Raw genomic sequence first — 12876 nt, 5'->3', positions numbered from 1 at the left:
TCTTGCTAGACTTGCTAAGCTTCAAATGTTTGCTGCACATTTGTTGCAAGTCTGCATAGAAAGTCTATAAGATCTGTCTATGAGATCTATCAGATTTGTCTTCCAGATTTGTCTATCGGATTTGTCTATCAGATTAGTCTATCAGATCTGTTTATCAGATTTATCTATCAGATATGTCTATTAGATCTATCAGATTTGTCAATCAGAGCTATCAGATTTGTCTATCAGATTTGTCAATCAGATCTATCAGATTTGTCTATCAGCTTTGTCCATCAGATCTATCAGATTTGTCAATCAGATCTATCAGATTTGTCAATCAGATCTATCAGATTTGTTTATCGGATTTGTCTATCAGATTAGTCAATTAGATCTGTCTATCAGATTTATCTATCAGATTTGTCTATTAGATCTATCAGATTTGTCTATTAGATCTATTAGATTTGTCTATTAGATCTATCAGATTTGTCTATCAGATTTGTCTATCAGATCTATCAGATTTGTCTATCAGATTTGTCAATTAGATCTATCAGATTTGTCTATTAGATCTATTAGATTTGTCTATTAGATCTATCAGATTTGTCTATCAGATTTGTCTATCAGATCTATCAGATTTGTCTATCAGATTTGTCTATTAGATCTATCAGATTTGTCTATTAGATCTATCAGATTTGTCTTTCAGATTTGTCTATCAGATCTATCAGATTTGTCTATCAGATTTGTCAATCAGATCTATCAGATCTATCAGCTTTGTCTATCAGGTCCATTACATTTGTCTATCAGATGTATCAGATTTGCCAATCAGATCTATCAGATTTGTCTATCAGATCTATCAGATTTGTCTATCAGATCTATCCAATTTGTCTATCAGATCTATCAGATTTGTCTATCAGACCTATCAGATTTGTCAATCAGATTGATAAGATTTGTCTATCAGATCTATCAGATTTGTCAGAGGAAGCGTTATGTGAAACACACATCAGGGGCACTCTCACAAGGTCATAGTACCTCCTCTCTTTTAAAATTACTTGCTCAGTACTTTAATCTGATATTTAATTTGAATGCATCTGAAGTCAGTATAACAGTAATATAAGTCCCTGCTATAGAAAAAACTTTTTAAGCATAGTGTGTGTGTATATTGTGATATGATCCAGCAGTGGGCAGCGTCTGCACTGATAGTTATCAATCGTTGGCTGTTTTCACAGCACCAGGGATACTTGTTACATTGAAGATGCTCCAAACCACTTGGGCATATTAGACATTATTGTGACTAAATATAAAACCTTTGCAAGTATTTGTGATATGATTCTGTAGTGGACAGTATCTGGATTGATATCTTTACAGCAGTAGCAATATTTACTATATTTAAAATGCTCCAATACCACCTGATCATAGCAGACATTACTGTGATTAAATACACAATACTTTGTGGGTAGGCTATTTCGAGCCTGTTATAAGTGTGAATTTTAAAAAACATTGTAAACCCCAAGTTACGTTATATTGCAGCTATCATTTACAAGCACAAGACTAGCATGTCAATTAACTTTGCCACCGCTATTTGCAATTTTGTTAACAAGAGTTGCAGCTTGTTTGAGACAAATATATACAGTACTTTGTTTTGGAGGCGATACATATGTATTAATATCTGTAAATGAATAATCTTTATATGTACTGTATTCACTCACAGTATTTTAGTTGAGTGATTACCTCACTTATGATATTTGATTAAATATATTGGTCTCTACATGTCAGGGGTTTTTCTCTGTTTTGTTTGCCATGTGCTGCTGGCAGCCATTTTACTCACCTCTCTTGCTGACTATGGTGCATTGTGGGGGATGCTGCTCATTTCCTGCATTTCCTTTTATGGCCAGACTGGTGTGCATCATCTGTGTGAGACAGGATGCAGTCTCAGAATTGTGATGTCATCACTTATTATTTAAAGGGCCTCTGTTCAGGATGCTTTGCGTTTTCTCAGACCTGTTTGTGAGAGTTTCTGTGTATTACCTGGCTGTCTGACATCCTTCCTGGTTCCTGATCCCTGGCTTGTTCCTGACTCTGCTGTTTTCCTTGTTCCTGAGTCCAGCTCGTCTGACTATTCTCGTCTGACTATTAGCTTTGGCTCCTGACTCGGCTCGTCTGACTACCAGCTCTGGTTTTGACTCCTGGCTTGTTATTTGACTTGTGGACTTTTTATTATTTTTTTATTATTAATAAAGGTGTGATTATTTTTGCACTTCTCGTCTCAGTTTGATTCCTGGCACCCTGACATTATGCAAAGGCCATGAATCCTGATGGTGCTAATAATACACCTTTACCTGCCATCATTTCCAGGATGGATGAACAGGATCACCGCTTGGATCAATTTGCACTAGCCCTGCAAACCCTGCTGACTCGCACTGCACATTTGGACCAAAGTGTCCCACAAGTTAAGGCTGCTCCTGTTTCTGCTGCTGCACCTAGTCCTACCAGGAGCATGTCCGGTTCTGCACCTCTACCTCAGTGATATGGAGGTGATCCTATTCAGTGCAGAGGGTTTTTGAACCAGGTGGGCATGTACTTTGAGATGTTACCTCAGGCGTTTCCCTCTGACAGAGCTAAGGTGGGATTTCTCATCTTGTTACTCTCTGACACAGCTCTTGCCTGGGCTAATCCCTTGTGGGAGACTAATAAACCTGTGATTTCAAATTACCCTGAATTTGTGGCCTCCTTTTCAAAGGTATTTAATGTTCCGGCTCGCTCCTCCTCTGCTGCTAAACGACTCATGTCCATTCAGCAAGGTACAAGATCTGTTGCTCAGTATGCTATTGAGTTCCGTACGCTTGCCGTAGAGGTTGGTTAGAACAATGAAGCCCTTGTTGCCGCCTTCTTTCATGGGCTCTCTGATGCGATTAAAGACGAAGTTGCTGCCAGAGATTTACCAGAGGATCTCAAGGCATTGGTGTCTTTTTTAATCCTAATTGACATCAGACTCAGAGAGAGGCCCTCTTTCAAGGAGCGCTTGCAGAAGCCTCCTGTTCCGTTGTTTCCTACATGTTCGTTCCCACCCATGCCTCCCTCTCCTCCCATGCCTCCTGGTCCCGAGTCACTAGGTACTGCTGAGCCAATGCAGTTGGGATTCACGCGTTTCTCTGTGGCGGAGAGGGCCTTTAGGAGGAGGGAGGGGCTCTGCCTCTATTGTGGGTTACAGGGCCACCTTTTGAAGTCTTGTCCTATACGGCTGGGAAACACTCACACCTAAGGTCCTGTCGGGGGCAGACCTTGGGTGGTTTATCCTCGTCCCCGGAACCGCTTAAGGAGAAACCTTTGGTCAAGGTTGTCCTTTCCTGGGTGGACTCCTCCATAGTCACCCAGGCTCTTGTTGACTCTTTTTTGTATCAAAGCACTCCATTCCTGTTTTGCCTCGGTCCGTTCCGCTTGCTATTGAGGCCATTGATGGCAGGCCCCTTCAGCCAGCACTCGTTACTCACAAAACTGCTCCATTGTCCATGGCTGTTGGGGCTCTCTATTTTGAAACCCTCCAGTTCCAGGTGATAAACTCTCTGCATTTTCCGGTTGTTCTGGGTTATCCATGGCTCCAAAAGCACAATCCCAGTCTCGACTGGCGCAGGTCCAAAATTTTGTCGTGGTCCCCGCAATGTATTTCCACTTGTCTTCGGAAACCAGTTAAAGTCTTGTGCACTTCTTCGGTATCTCAATTGCCAGAGGAGTACCGAGAGTTCCTAGACATTTTTGACAAGGTGTGTGCTGGTACGTTGCCTCCTTACCGGTCTTACGATTGTGCCATAGACCTGCAACCCGGAGCCATTCCTCCTCGGGGCCGGGTTTACCCTCTGTCTGTTGCAGAGAATTGTGCTATGGAGGAGTATGTTGCCGATGCTCTGTTGTGGGGGATCATCTGCAAATCCTGCTCTCCTGCAGGGGCTGGCTTTTTCTTTGTGAAGAAAAAGGGTGGCGAGTTAAGACCATGCATCAATTATAGGGGTCTTAATCATCTTACCATTAAGAATGCTTACCCGATTCCGCTCATTACGGAACTCTTTGACCGCCTTAAGTGAGCTACGGTCTTTACTAAACTTGATTTGAGAGGAGCGTACAATCTCGTTAGGATCAAGGAGGTCCACGAATGGAAAACAGCGTTTAACACCAGGAGTGGGCATTATGAGTATCTTGTAATGTCCTTTGGCCTATGTAATGCTCTTGCTGTTTTACAGTAATTTATTAATGATGTCCTACGAGATATGTTGCATCAGTGTGTTGTGGTGTACTTAGACGACATCCTCATACACTCACCCACACTCGAGGCTCATCGTTCTGATGTTACATGAGTTCTTCAGAGACTACGTGAGAATGGCCTGTTTTGTAAACTCAAGAAATGTGAGTTCCATCAGACTCAAGTAACCTTCCTAGGTTATGTTATCTCCGTTGCAGGGTTCTCTGTGGATCCTGACAAGTTATCTGTCGTTCTGCAGTGGCCTCGCCCAGTTGGTCTTTGGTCTATTCAACGTTTTTTGGGGTTCGCCAATTACTATAGAAAGTTATTAAAAACTTTTCTTCCTTGGTCAAACCTATCACAGACATGACCCGTAAATAGAATGATCCACTCCATTGGTCACCTACTGCCATTAAGGCCTTTGATAGTCTTAAGACTGCCTTTGCTGCCGCTCCAGTTCTGGCTCATCCTAACCCTGTCCTGCCTTTCGTTCTTGAGGTCGATGCGTCTGAGACTGGAGTAGGTGCCCTCTTGTCTCAACGTCCTATGCCTGACGGTTCCTTGCATCCGTGTGGTTTCTTCTCTAAGAAATTGTCTCCAGCGGAGTGCAATTCTGAAATTGGTGACAGGGAATTACTGGCCATAATTTTGGCACTCAAGGAATGGAGGCATCTTCTCGAGGGTACTAGCGTGCCAGTGCTCATTCTTACTGACCACAAGAATTTAACTTATCTATCTGAAACAAAACGTTTGTCGCCCCAACAGGCCAGATGGGTGCTATTTTTGTCTTGGTTTAATTATGTGGTCTCCTACATGCCTGGTAGTAAGAATGTTAGAGCTGATGCCCTCTCTCAACAATTTTCGCCTCTGTCCAAGAAGGAGTCTGTACCTACTCCTGTTATACCTCCTGACCATATTTTAGCTACCATACGTACTAATTTGACTTCTCCCTTGGGGGAGGAGATCCTGGCGGCAAAAAACCAATGCACCTCCTGAGAAACCTAGTGGTAAGTGTTTTGTTCCTGAGAATCTTCGAACTAAACTTTTCCACACTTACCACTCTCCCAAAGCCGCAGGTCACCCTGGCAAGAACCAAATGATTTGGTCTGTCACTCGACAATTCAGGTGTCCAGGTCTTCGTTTTGATGTTGCTGTGTATGTTGCCTCCTGCTCAGTTTGTGCACAGAATAAGACTCCTCGATGTCTTCCTGTGGGTCTTCTTCAACCTATTGCTAATGGGAGCATCCTTGGACACATCTTTCCATGGACTTCATTGTCGAGCTCCCTGTTTACAATGGCAATACTGTTATCCTTATGGTGGTTGACCGTTTTTCTAAAATGTCACATTGCATTCCCTTGATGAAGTTGCCTGCCGCTCAGGAGCTTGCTTCAATTTTTGCACGGGGGGGGGGTCTTCCATTTACATGGGTTACCCAAGGAGATAGTGTCGGACCGGGGTAGCCAGTTTGTCTCCAGATTTTGGCATTCCTTTTATGCTCAAATGGTGACCCAGCTTTCCTTCTCCTCGGCATATCACCCTCGATCCAATGGGGCTGCGTAACTAATTAAGCTCTGGAACAGTTCCTCCGTTGCTATGTCTCAGATCACCACCATAATTGGTCTGAACTGTTACCTTGGGCAGAGTTTGCTCGTAATAGTGATTTTAATGCTTCCTCCAAGTTATCCCGTTCATGGCGAATTATGGGTTTCAACCATCCTTGTTGCCCGATTCATTCATGTCTCTGCTTATTCCAGGTTTGAAGGAGCATCTCCGGCAACTCCGTTACACGTGGGTGCAGATTCAGGATTGCCTTCATCGTTCTATGCAGCGCTAAAAGTTCCAGGCTGATCGTAGGCGTCTGCCTGCGCCTTCCTACCAGGTTGGTGAGAGAGTTTGGCTGTCCTCCCGCAACTTGAACCTTCATGTGCCTTCCAATAAACTGGCTCCCCATTATGTTGGTCCTTTTCGAATACTCCGACGGGTCAATCCTGTGGCCTATGCTCTTGACCTTCCTCCAACAATGTGCATCTCCAATGTTTTTCATGTCTCCCTTTTGAAACCATTGGTTTTTAATTGGTTTACCACTGTGTTGCCTTGTCCCCGTCCTATCTTTGTTGACAAACATGAGGAGTAGGAGGCCAGCAGCATTATTCACTCTCGTATGTCCAGGGGCCGTATATAGTATTTTGTTCACTGGAGGGGCTACGGTCCGTAGGAGCGTTCTTGTGTTCCCTCCTCTGATGTTCATGCTCCCGCCCTCCTCCGTGCCTTCCATGGCCGTTTCCCCAATAAGCCTTTTGCCCTCCGCAGGGGAGGGGTCGTTGAGGGGAGGGTACTGTCTGGGTTTTTTCCCTGTTTTGTTTGCCATGTGCTTCTGGTAGCCATTTTACTCACCTCCCTTGCTGACTATGGTGCATTGTGGGGGATGCTGCTCATTTCCTGTACTTCCTTTTATGGCCAGACTGGTGTGCATCATCTGTGTGAGACAGGATGCAGTCTCAGAATTGTGATGTCATCACTTATTATTTAAAGGGCCTCTGTTCAGTATGCTTTGCCTTTGCGTTGTCTCAGACCTGTTTGTGAGAGTTCCTGTGTATTACCTGGCTGTCTGACATCCTTCCTGGTTCCTGATCCCTGACTTGTTCCTAACTCTGCTGTTTTCCTTGTTCCTGATTTCGGCTCGTCTGACTATTCGCTTTGGCTCCTGACTCGGCTCGTTTGACTACCAGCTCTGGTTTTGACTCCTGGCTTGTTATTTGACTTGTGGACTTTTTATTATTTTTTTTGTTATTAATAAAGGTGTGATTATTTTTGCACTTCTCGTCTCAGTCTGATTCCTGGCACCCTGACACTACATAATATGTGATAATACCTTTTGTCATTCCAAGTGCTATTTTTTTGTATCTGCCTTTGCATTCACCTGGTACCAAATTCAACGGCATAACCTTATAAGAGGGGTATTTACTAAACGCCATTTGAATATATTGTACATTATTCTTTATAATACTTATTCTTTATAATAGTCATTTATAGTACTGAGTTTAAGCTACTTTTAACAGTGAGTGTTTGTGTGTAGGCAGGAGTCTGGCTGGACTCTGATCTGTTGGCAATTTTTCAATAAAGGTATTTAGTATGCATGTGCCAATTTGTAAGGAAACTTTTTTTTCTCATATATATAGTAATAGAGTTGGGCAATCTTTCTATTTCTTGCAATTCTTTTTGCATTTCAAGTACATAACTGTGTTAATCAGATCTATCAGATTTGTCAATCTGATCTATCAGATGTGTATATCAGATTTGTCTATCACATCTATCAGATTTGTCTATCAGATTTGTCAATCAGATCTATCAGATTTATCTATCAGATCTATCAGATTTGTAAATCAGATCTATCAGATTTGTTTATCAGCTCTGTCAGATTTGTTTATCAGATTTGTTAATCAGATCTATCAGATTTGTCTATCAGATTTTTCTATTAGATCTATTAGATTTGTCTATCAGATTTATCTATCAGATCTATCAGATGTGTCTATTAGATTTGTCTATCAGATTTGTCTATTAGATCTATAAGCTTTGTCTATCAGATTTATCTATCAGATCTATCAGGTTTGTCTATCAGGTGTATATCAGATTTGTCTATCAGATTTGTTTATCAGATTTGTTAATCAGATATATCAGATTTGTCAATCAGATCTGTCAGATTTGTCCATCAGATCTATAAAATTGGTTTATCAAATCTATCAGATTTGTCTATCAAATTTGTCTATCAGATCTATCAGATTTGTCTATCTGATCTATCAGATTTGTCTATCAGATCTATCAGATTTGTCTATCTGATCTATCAGATTTGTCTATCATATTTGTCTATCAGATTTGTCTGTCAGATTTGTCTATGATATTTGTTTATCAGATCTATCAGATTTGTCGTCAAGATCTATCAGATTTGCCTATCAGATTTCTCTATTAGATCTATCAGATTTGCCTATCAGATTTCTCTATTAGATCTATCAGATTTGCCTATCAGATTTCTCTATTAGATCTATCAGATTTGCCTATCAGATTTCTCTATTAGATCTATCAGATTTGCCTATCAGATTTCTCTATTAGATCTATCAGATTTGCCTATCAGATTGATCTATCTAAAGCAATGGAAATTCTAAAAGGAGTAGAAGAAATCATCAAATACCTTTTAGATTTTTATTTTATCTTTGTTTTTGGACCTGGTGAAGTTAACACTGACCTCACCTTCCCGTAGAAACAGTGGGGGCGCTAGAAACTGAAAGTGCAACCAGAATCCCGCATCGTAATGACAATGTGGCTTTGCTTTCCTAGCGCATGTTCCTACAAATGTTGGGACAAATGTCCCAGTGTTTGTGTTCGCTATAGATTGCATATGCACTGGAACATAAATTCATAAATCTTTATCATAATAAAATGTGCTATGCAATTGCAAGTGTTTGGTATCACAAATATATAAAGGTTAGAATTGTATTTTATGTTTTGTGTTGTCTAATTCCACTGTATCATGTGACAGCCATCAGCCAATCATAAATGCATATACGTATATATTCTGTAAATTCTTGCACATGCTCAGTAGGAGCTGTTGACTCAAAAAGTGTAAATATAAAAAGACTGTGCAGATTTTGTTAATGGAAGTAAATTGTAAAGTTGTTTAAAATTGCTTGCTCTATCTGAATAATGAAAGTTTACTTTTGGCTTGAGTGTCCCTTTAAACAACTTTAATTGACCCTATTTTTCATACAAAAAAGTGCTTCAGATATATAAATAGTGCTCTTTCATATACATGATAGAAGTTTTCAGTGCATGGTTCAAATTAAAATTGATGCAATATATTGTTGAGGTACACGGCATTAACTAAATCTGTAATGCATAAATCTTCCTACGTATTGTCTTGTTCTGCTTGTAAAACACTAAATTAGTCTGACATGAAATGAAGTTATTTTAGTAAACAGATACCAACGTACAATACAGAGATCACATATAGATGGTAGAGTTTAAAATAGCACTTAAAGTGAAAGTAAATCCTAGCGTTTTATAAACGCTAGGATTGACTTTTGAAACAAATAAAGGTGACTTTCATTCATTTAGTATAAGATACTTCATGTAGAAAGCTCCTTTATTTGATTCAATCGATCGCCGTTTTTAGCTGCTACAGCAGCCCATGGCTAAAAAATTTTTTTGCTAAGAAGTGACATTTTCACCTCTTAGCCAATAGCCGTGCGGTAAATCCGGCTTGGCGCCCATGGGAGCCGGATTTACCGCATGGCTATTGGCTAAGAGGGGAAAATGTCACCTCTTAGCAAAAAAGTTTTTTAGCCGTGTGCTGCTGTAGCAGCTAAGAAGGGCGATAAGTTAAAACAAATAAAGGAGATTTCTACATGAAGTATCTTACACTTCATTAATGAAAGTGCCCTTTATTTGTTTCAATAGTCAATCCTAGCGTTTGTAAAACGCTAGGATTTACTTTCACTTTAAAATCAGATTTTTAGATTCAAAAACAAAGAACCGAATTAAAGGGGCATGAAACCCAAAAGTTTTCTTTCATGAAACAGATAGAGCATACAATTTTAAATAACTTTCTAATTTACTTCTATGATCAAATTTTCTTCGTTCTTTTGGTATCTTTTGTTTAAAAGTGTGCATGTGTCTTGAGCACTATATTTCCTGCAATATAGTGTTCCAGACACCTGTCTAGGTATCTCTTTAACAAAGATAACCATGGAAACAAAGAAAATGTGATGATAGGAGTAAAAATATCTAAGCATTTATTACTTTAGATATATACCCAACTGCAAAGCATTGTCGCATCTGAGAAAGACATGGCAGCGAGCTTCATACATTTAGTACTCAGGAATGGCACAGGAGCACGCTTGCCACAACTTTAGAAAATATTTCCCAGTGTGCACTAATTTGCATATTTGATGATGTCATAGAGATTACAGTCCCATAAAGTATTTTAGTATAGTATATAAATTGGTTTCTATTTTATCATTTGTATTTTAGTCTTAGCGGCAGATTTTTTTTGCTGGCCTTATGTGTTTAACCCTTGAAAATCTATTCTTGCCTAGTATGTCCTTTTAAAGTGTAATATCAAAAATAGTATGCAGTAATAAGCTCTGTTAATTTGTAACAGATATAATAAACCCAGTAGTGAGGAATTAGACAGATATTTATAGTGTTTATACATTATATTTTGTTTAAAACATTTTATTAAATATAGATATGTTTTCTTTCTCCCTCAATTTCAGTCTTATAAATACTGAGGTAAAAATCTGTCGTCTTGCATTTTTTATCAAATCTGGAGAGCCAGCCTGACTAAAAGGACAGTTTCTTCCAGAGAAAATTAAAGGAACATAAAACCCAAAATGTTTCTTTCATGATAAGGATAGAGCATGTCATTTTAAACAACTTTCCAATTTACTTCTATTATCAAATCTTCTTGGTTTTCTTGTTGTCCTTTGTGGAAAAGCTGGAAGGAAAGTTCAGGAGCGTGCACGTGTCTGCAGCACTATACGGCAGAAGTTGTGCAACAATGTTATGCATGAGCAAGAGCACTAGATGGCAGCTTTATTTCCTGCCATGTAGTGTTCTAGACACATGCATCTTACCTATCTAGATATCTATTCAACAAAGAATAACACGAGAACAAAGCAAACTTGATAGTAGAAGTAAATTGGAAACTTTTTAAAAATGTCTGGGTTCCATGCCCCTTTAATCCACTACATTTTTTTCCATATGTTTTTCAGTTCACCTTGGTGCTGCAAATCTCTTTGGCAAATGTGCAGTTAAAAGAATATGTTTTAGTTTACACAAGAGTTTGTCATTTGACATAGATTATCTACAGATCTGTCCTCTCTAATTGGCTTTAAGGGACACTAAAAGTAAAAAATTAAACTTTTATATTTTTTCATCAGCGACTGCTTATCTGGCATTTCCTCCTGTATGGCCTCTCATCACCTAAAAATAAACATGTCCAAGACCGAACTACTTTTAATCCCCCCTCTAATTCTACTCCAGTTTCTAATTTTTCTATCACTGTTGGCGACACCACTATCTCCCCATCACCCCAAGTTCGCTGCCTTTGAGTCACACTTGTCTCAAATCTGTCCTTCATTCCGCACATCCAATTGCTCTCTTCATCCTGCGGCAACCACCTATGGAATATTTTCAAAATGTGTCCTTTTCTGAGCGCTGAATCTACTAAACAGCTTATCCACTCCCGGTAATTTCCCGACTTGACTACTGTAATAACCTACTAACTGGCCTCCCTCTCACCCGCCTCTCTCCCCTTCAATCCATTTTTAAATGCCTCTGCCAGGCTAAACCACCTGTCTCTCTATCTGCTGTGCTTCTCTACGAGTCCCTTCACTGGCTCCCCATTCACAGCAGAATTAAATTCAAAATTCTCACCCTGACCTACAAAGCCCTCACCAATGCTGCCCCACCCTACCTGTCCTCACTCATCAACAAATATTCTCCTGCCCGCCCCCTGAGATCCAACAATGACCTGCTCCTTGCATCCTCTACCATCACCTCCTCCCATGCTAGACTACAGGACTTCTCTTGTGCGGCACCAACCCTCTGGAACTCACTTCCTTGAGCTGTCAGACTCTCCTCTAACCTGTCCTCCTTTAAACGCTCCCTAAAGACCTTTTTGTTCAGGGAAGCCTATCACACAACTCATTAACAAATGAATATCACTTAACCAACAGTTGCCCTCATCTAACTCCTCACTAACATCATTCTAACCTTTGCAGTCCCCACCTCCTGTTTCCCATCCTCCTACCCATCTAGATTGTAAGTTCCCACGGGAATAGGACCCTCAATTCCCCCTGTATTTGTCTGTAAAATGTTGTCTTATATTGTATTGTTTCCCCGCTGTACTTATATCTTGGTACCCATGGACAGTGCTGCAGAATCTGTTGGCGCTTTCTAAATAAATAATAATAATATTTTAAATAAAGCCTAAAATTAAAAAATAAAAACAACCCCCCCAAGCAGATTTCCAATGTTGTCAATTTTGCTCTTGGTATCCTTTGTTGATGAATAAACCTAAGTAAGCTCATAGGGCCTTAGGAGAATGCATGTGTCTCTGGCAGAAGTGTTTCCAACAATGGGCAAGTTTCCATTGAGGTGCTAAAGTTTGGAAACTGGTGGCAACATAACAATTCACCATAGATGTTAATGAAAAATGTTTTGCTAACATAAATTAACTGGATTTTTTTTAAATGATATGCTTTGTCTAAATCATAAAAATCATGAAAATGTACTTTCGAGTTTAGTGTCCATTTAATTTTGTGATACCCTGAGTCAGATGTGTCATTAAGAAGATTAGACAGCTGTCTATGGGCTCTCATTAATAAGAACTGCTGCCCATCCACTGCTTGCTTTCCTAAATCGTACATGTTGTAACCTTACTTGCCAAGTAGAGCTAATAGAGGGCAACACATGAAGATTTACAGTCCTCTTAAGTAGAAACTCAATTGGTTATAAAGACGTGCTTGCACCTGGTCACAAATCAGTTTCCAGGCTGTAAATTCCTTCTGTAATGTTTAAGACATGTTTAAATGGATAATATAAACATGATGTTACTTTTGGTCATTGAATTTAGCTTGATATGTTTTGGGCTAGATTACTATTATTGTTT

The 12876-nt window shown here is 39.9% G+C and overlaps 1 protein-coding gene across 5 annotated transcripts in view; it reads left to right on the top strand.

Annotated features, from left to right (window-relative positions):
* The window catches only part of LOC128639875 (L-threonine ammonia-lyase-like), a 113104-nt gene that overhangs the window by 44267 nt on the left and 55961 nt on the right, over nucleotides 1–12876 (top strand). The gene's annotated exons all lie outside the window — the stretch shown is intronic.

Source organism: Bombina bombina, chromosome 9 (genome assembly GCF_027579735.1).
Source record: "Bombina bombina isolate aBomBom1 chromosome 9, aBomBom1.pri, whole genome shotgun sequence".
Lineage (NCBI taxonomy): Eukaryota > Metazoa > Chordata > Amphibia > Anura > Bombinatoridae > Bombina > Bombina bombina.
This window is presented reverse-complemented; position numbering and strand designations above follow the sequence as displayed.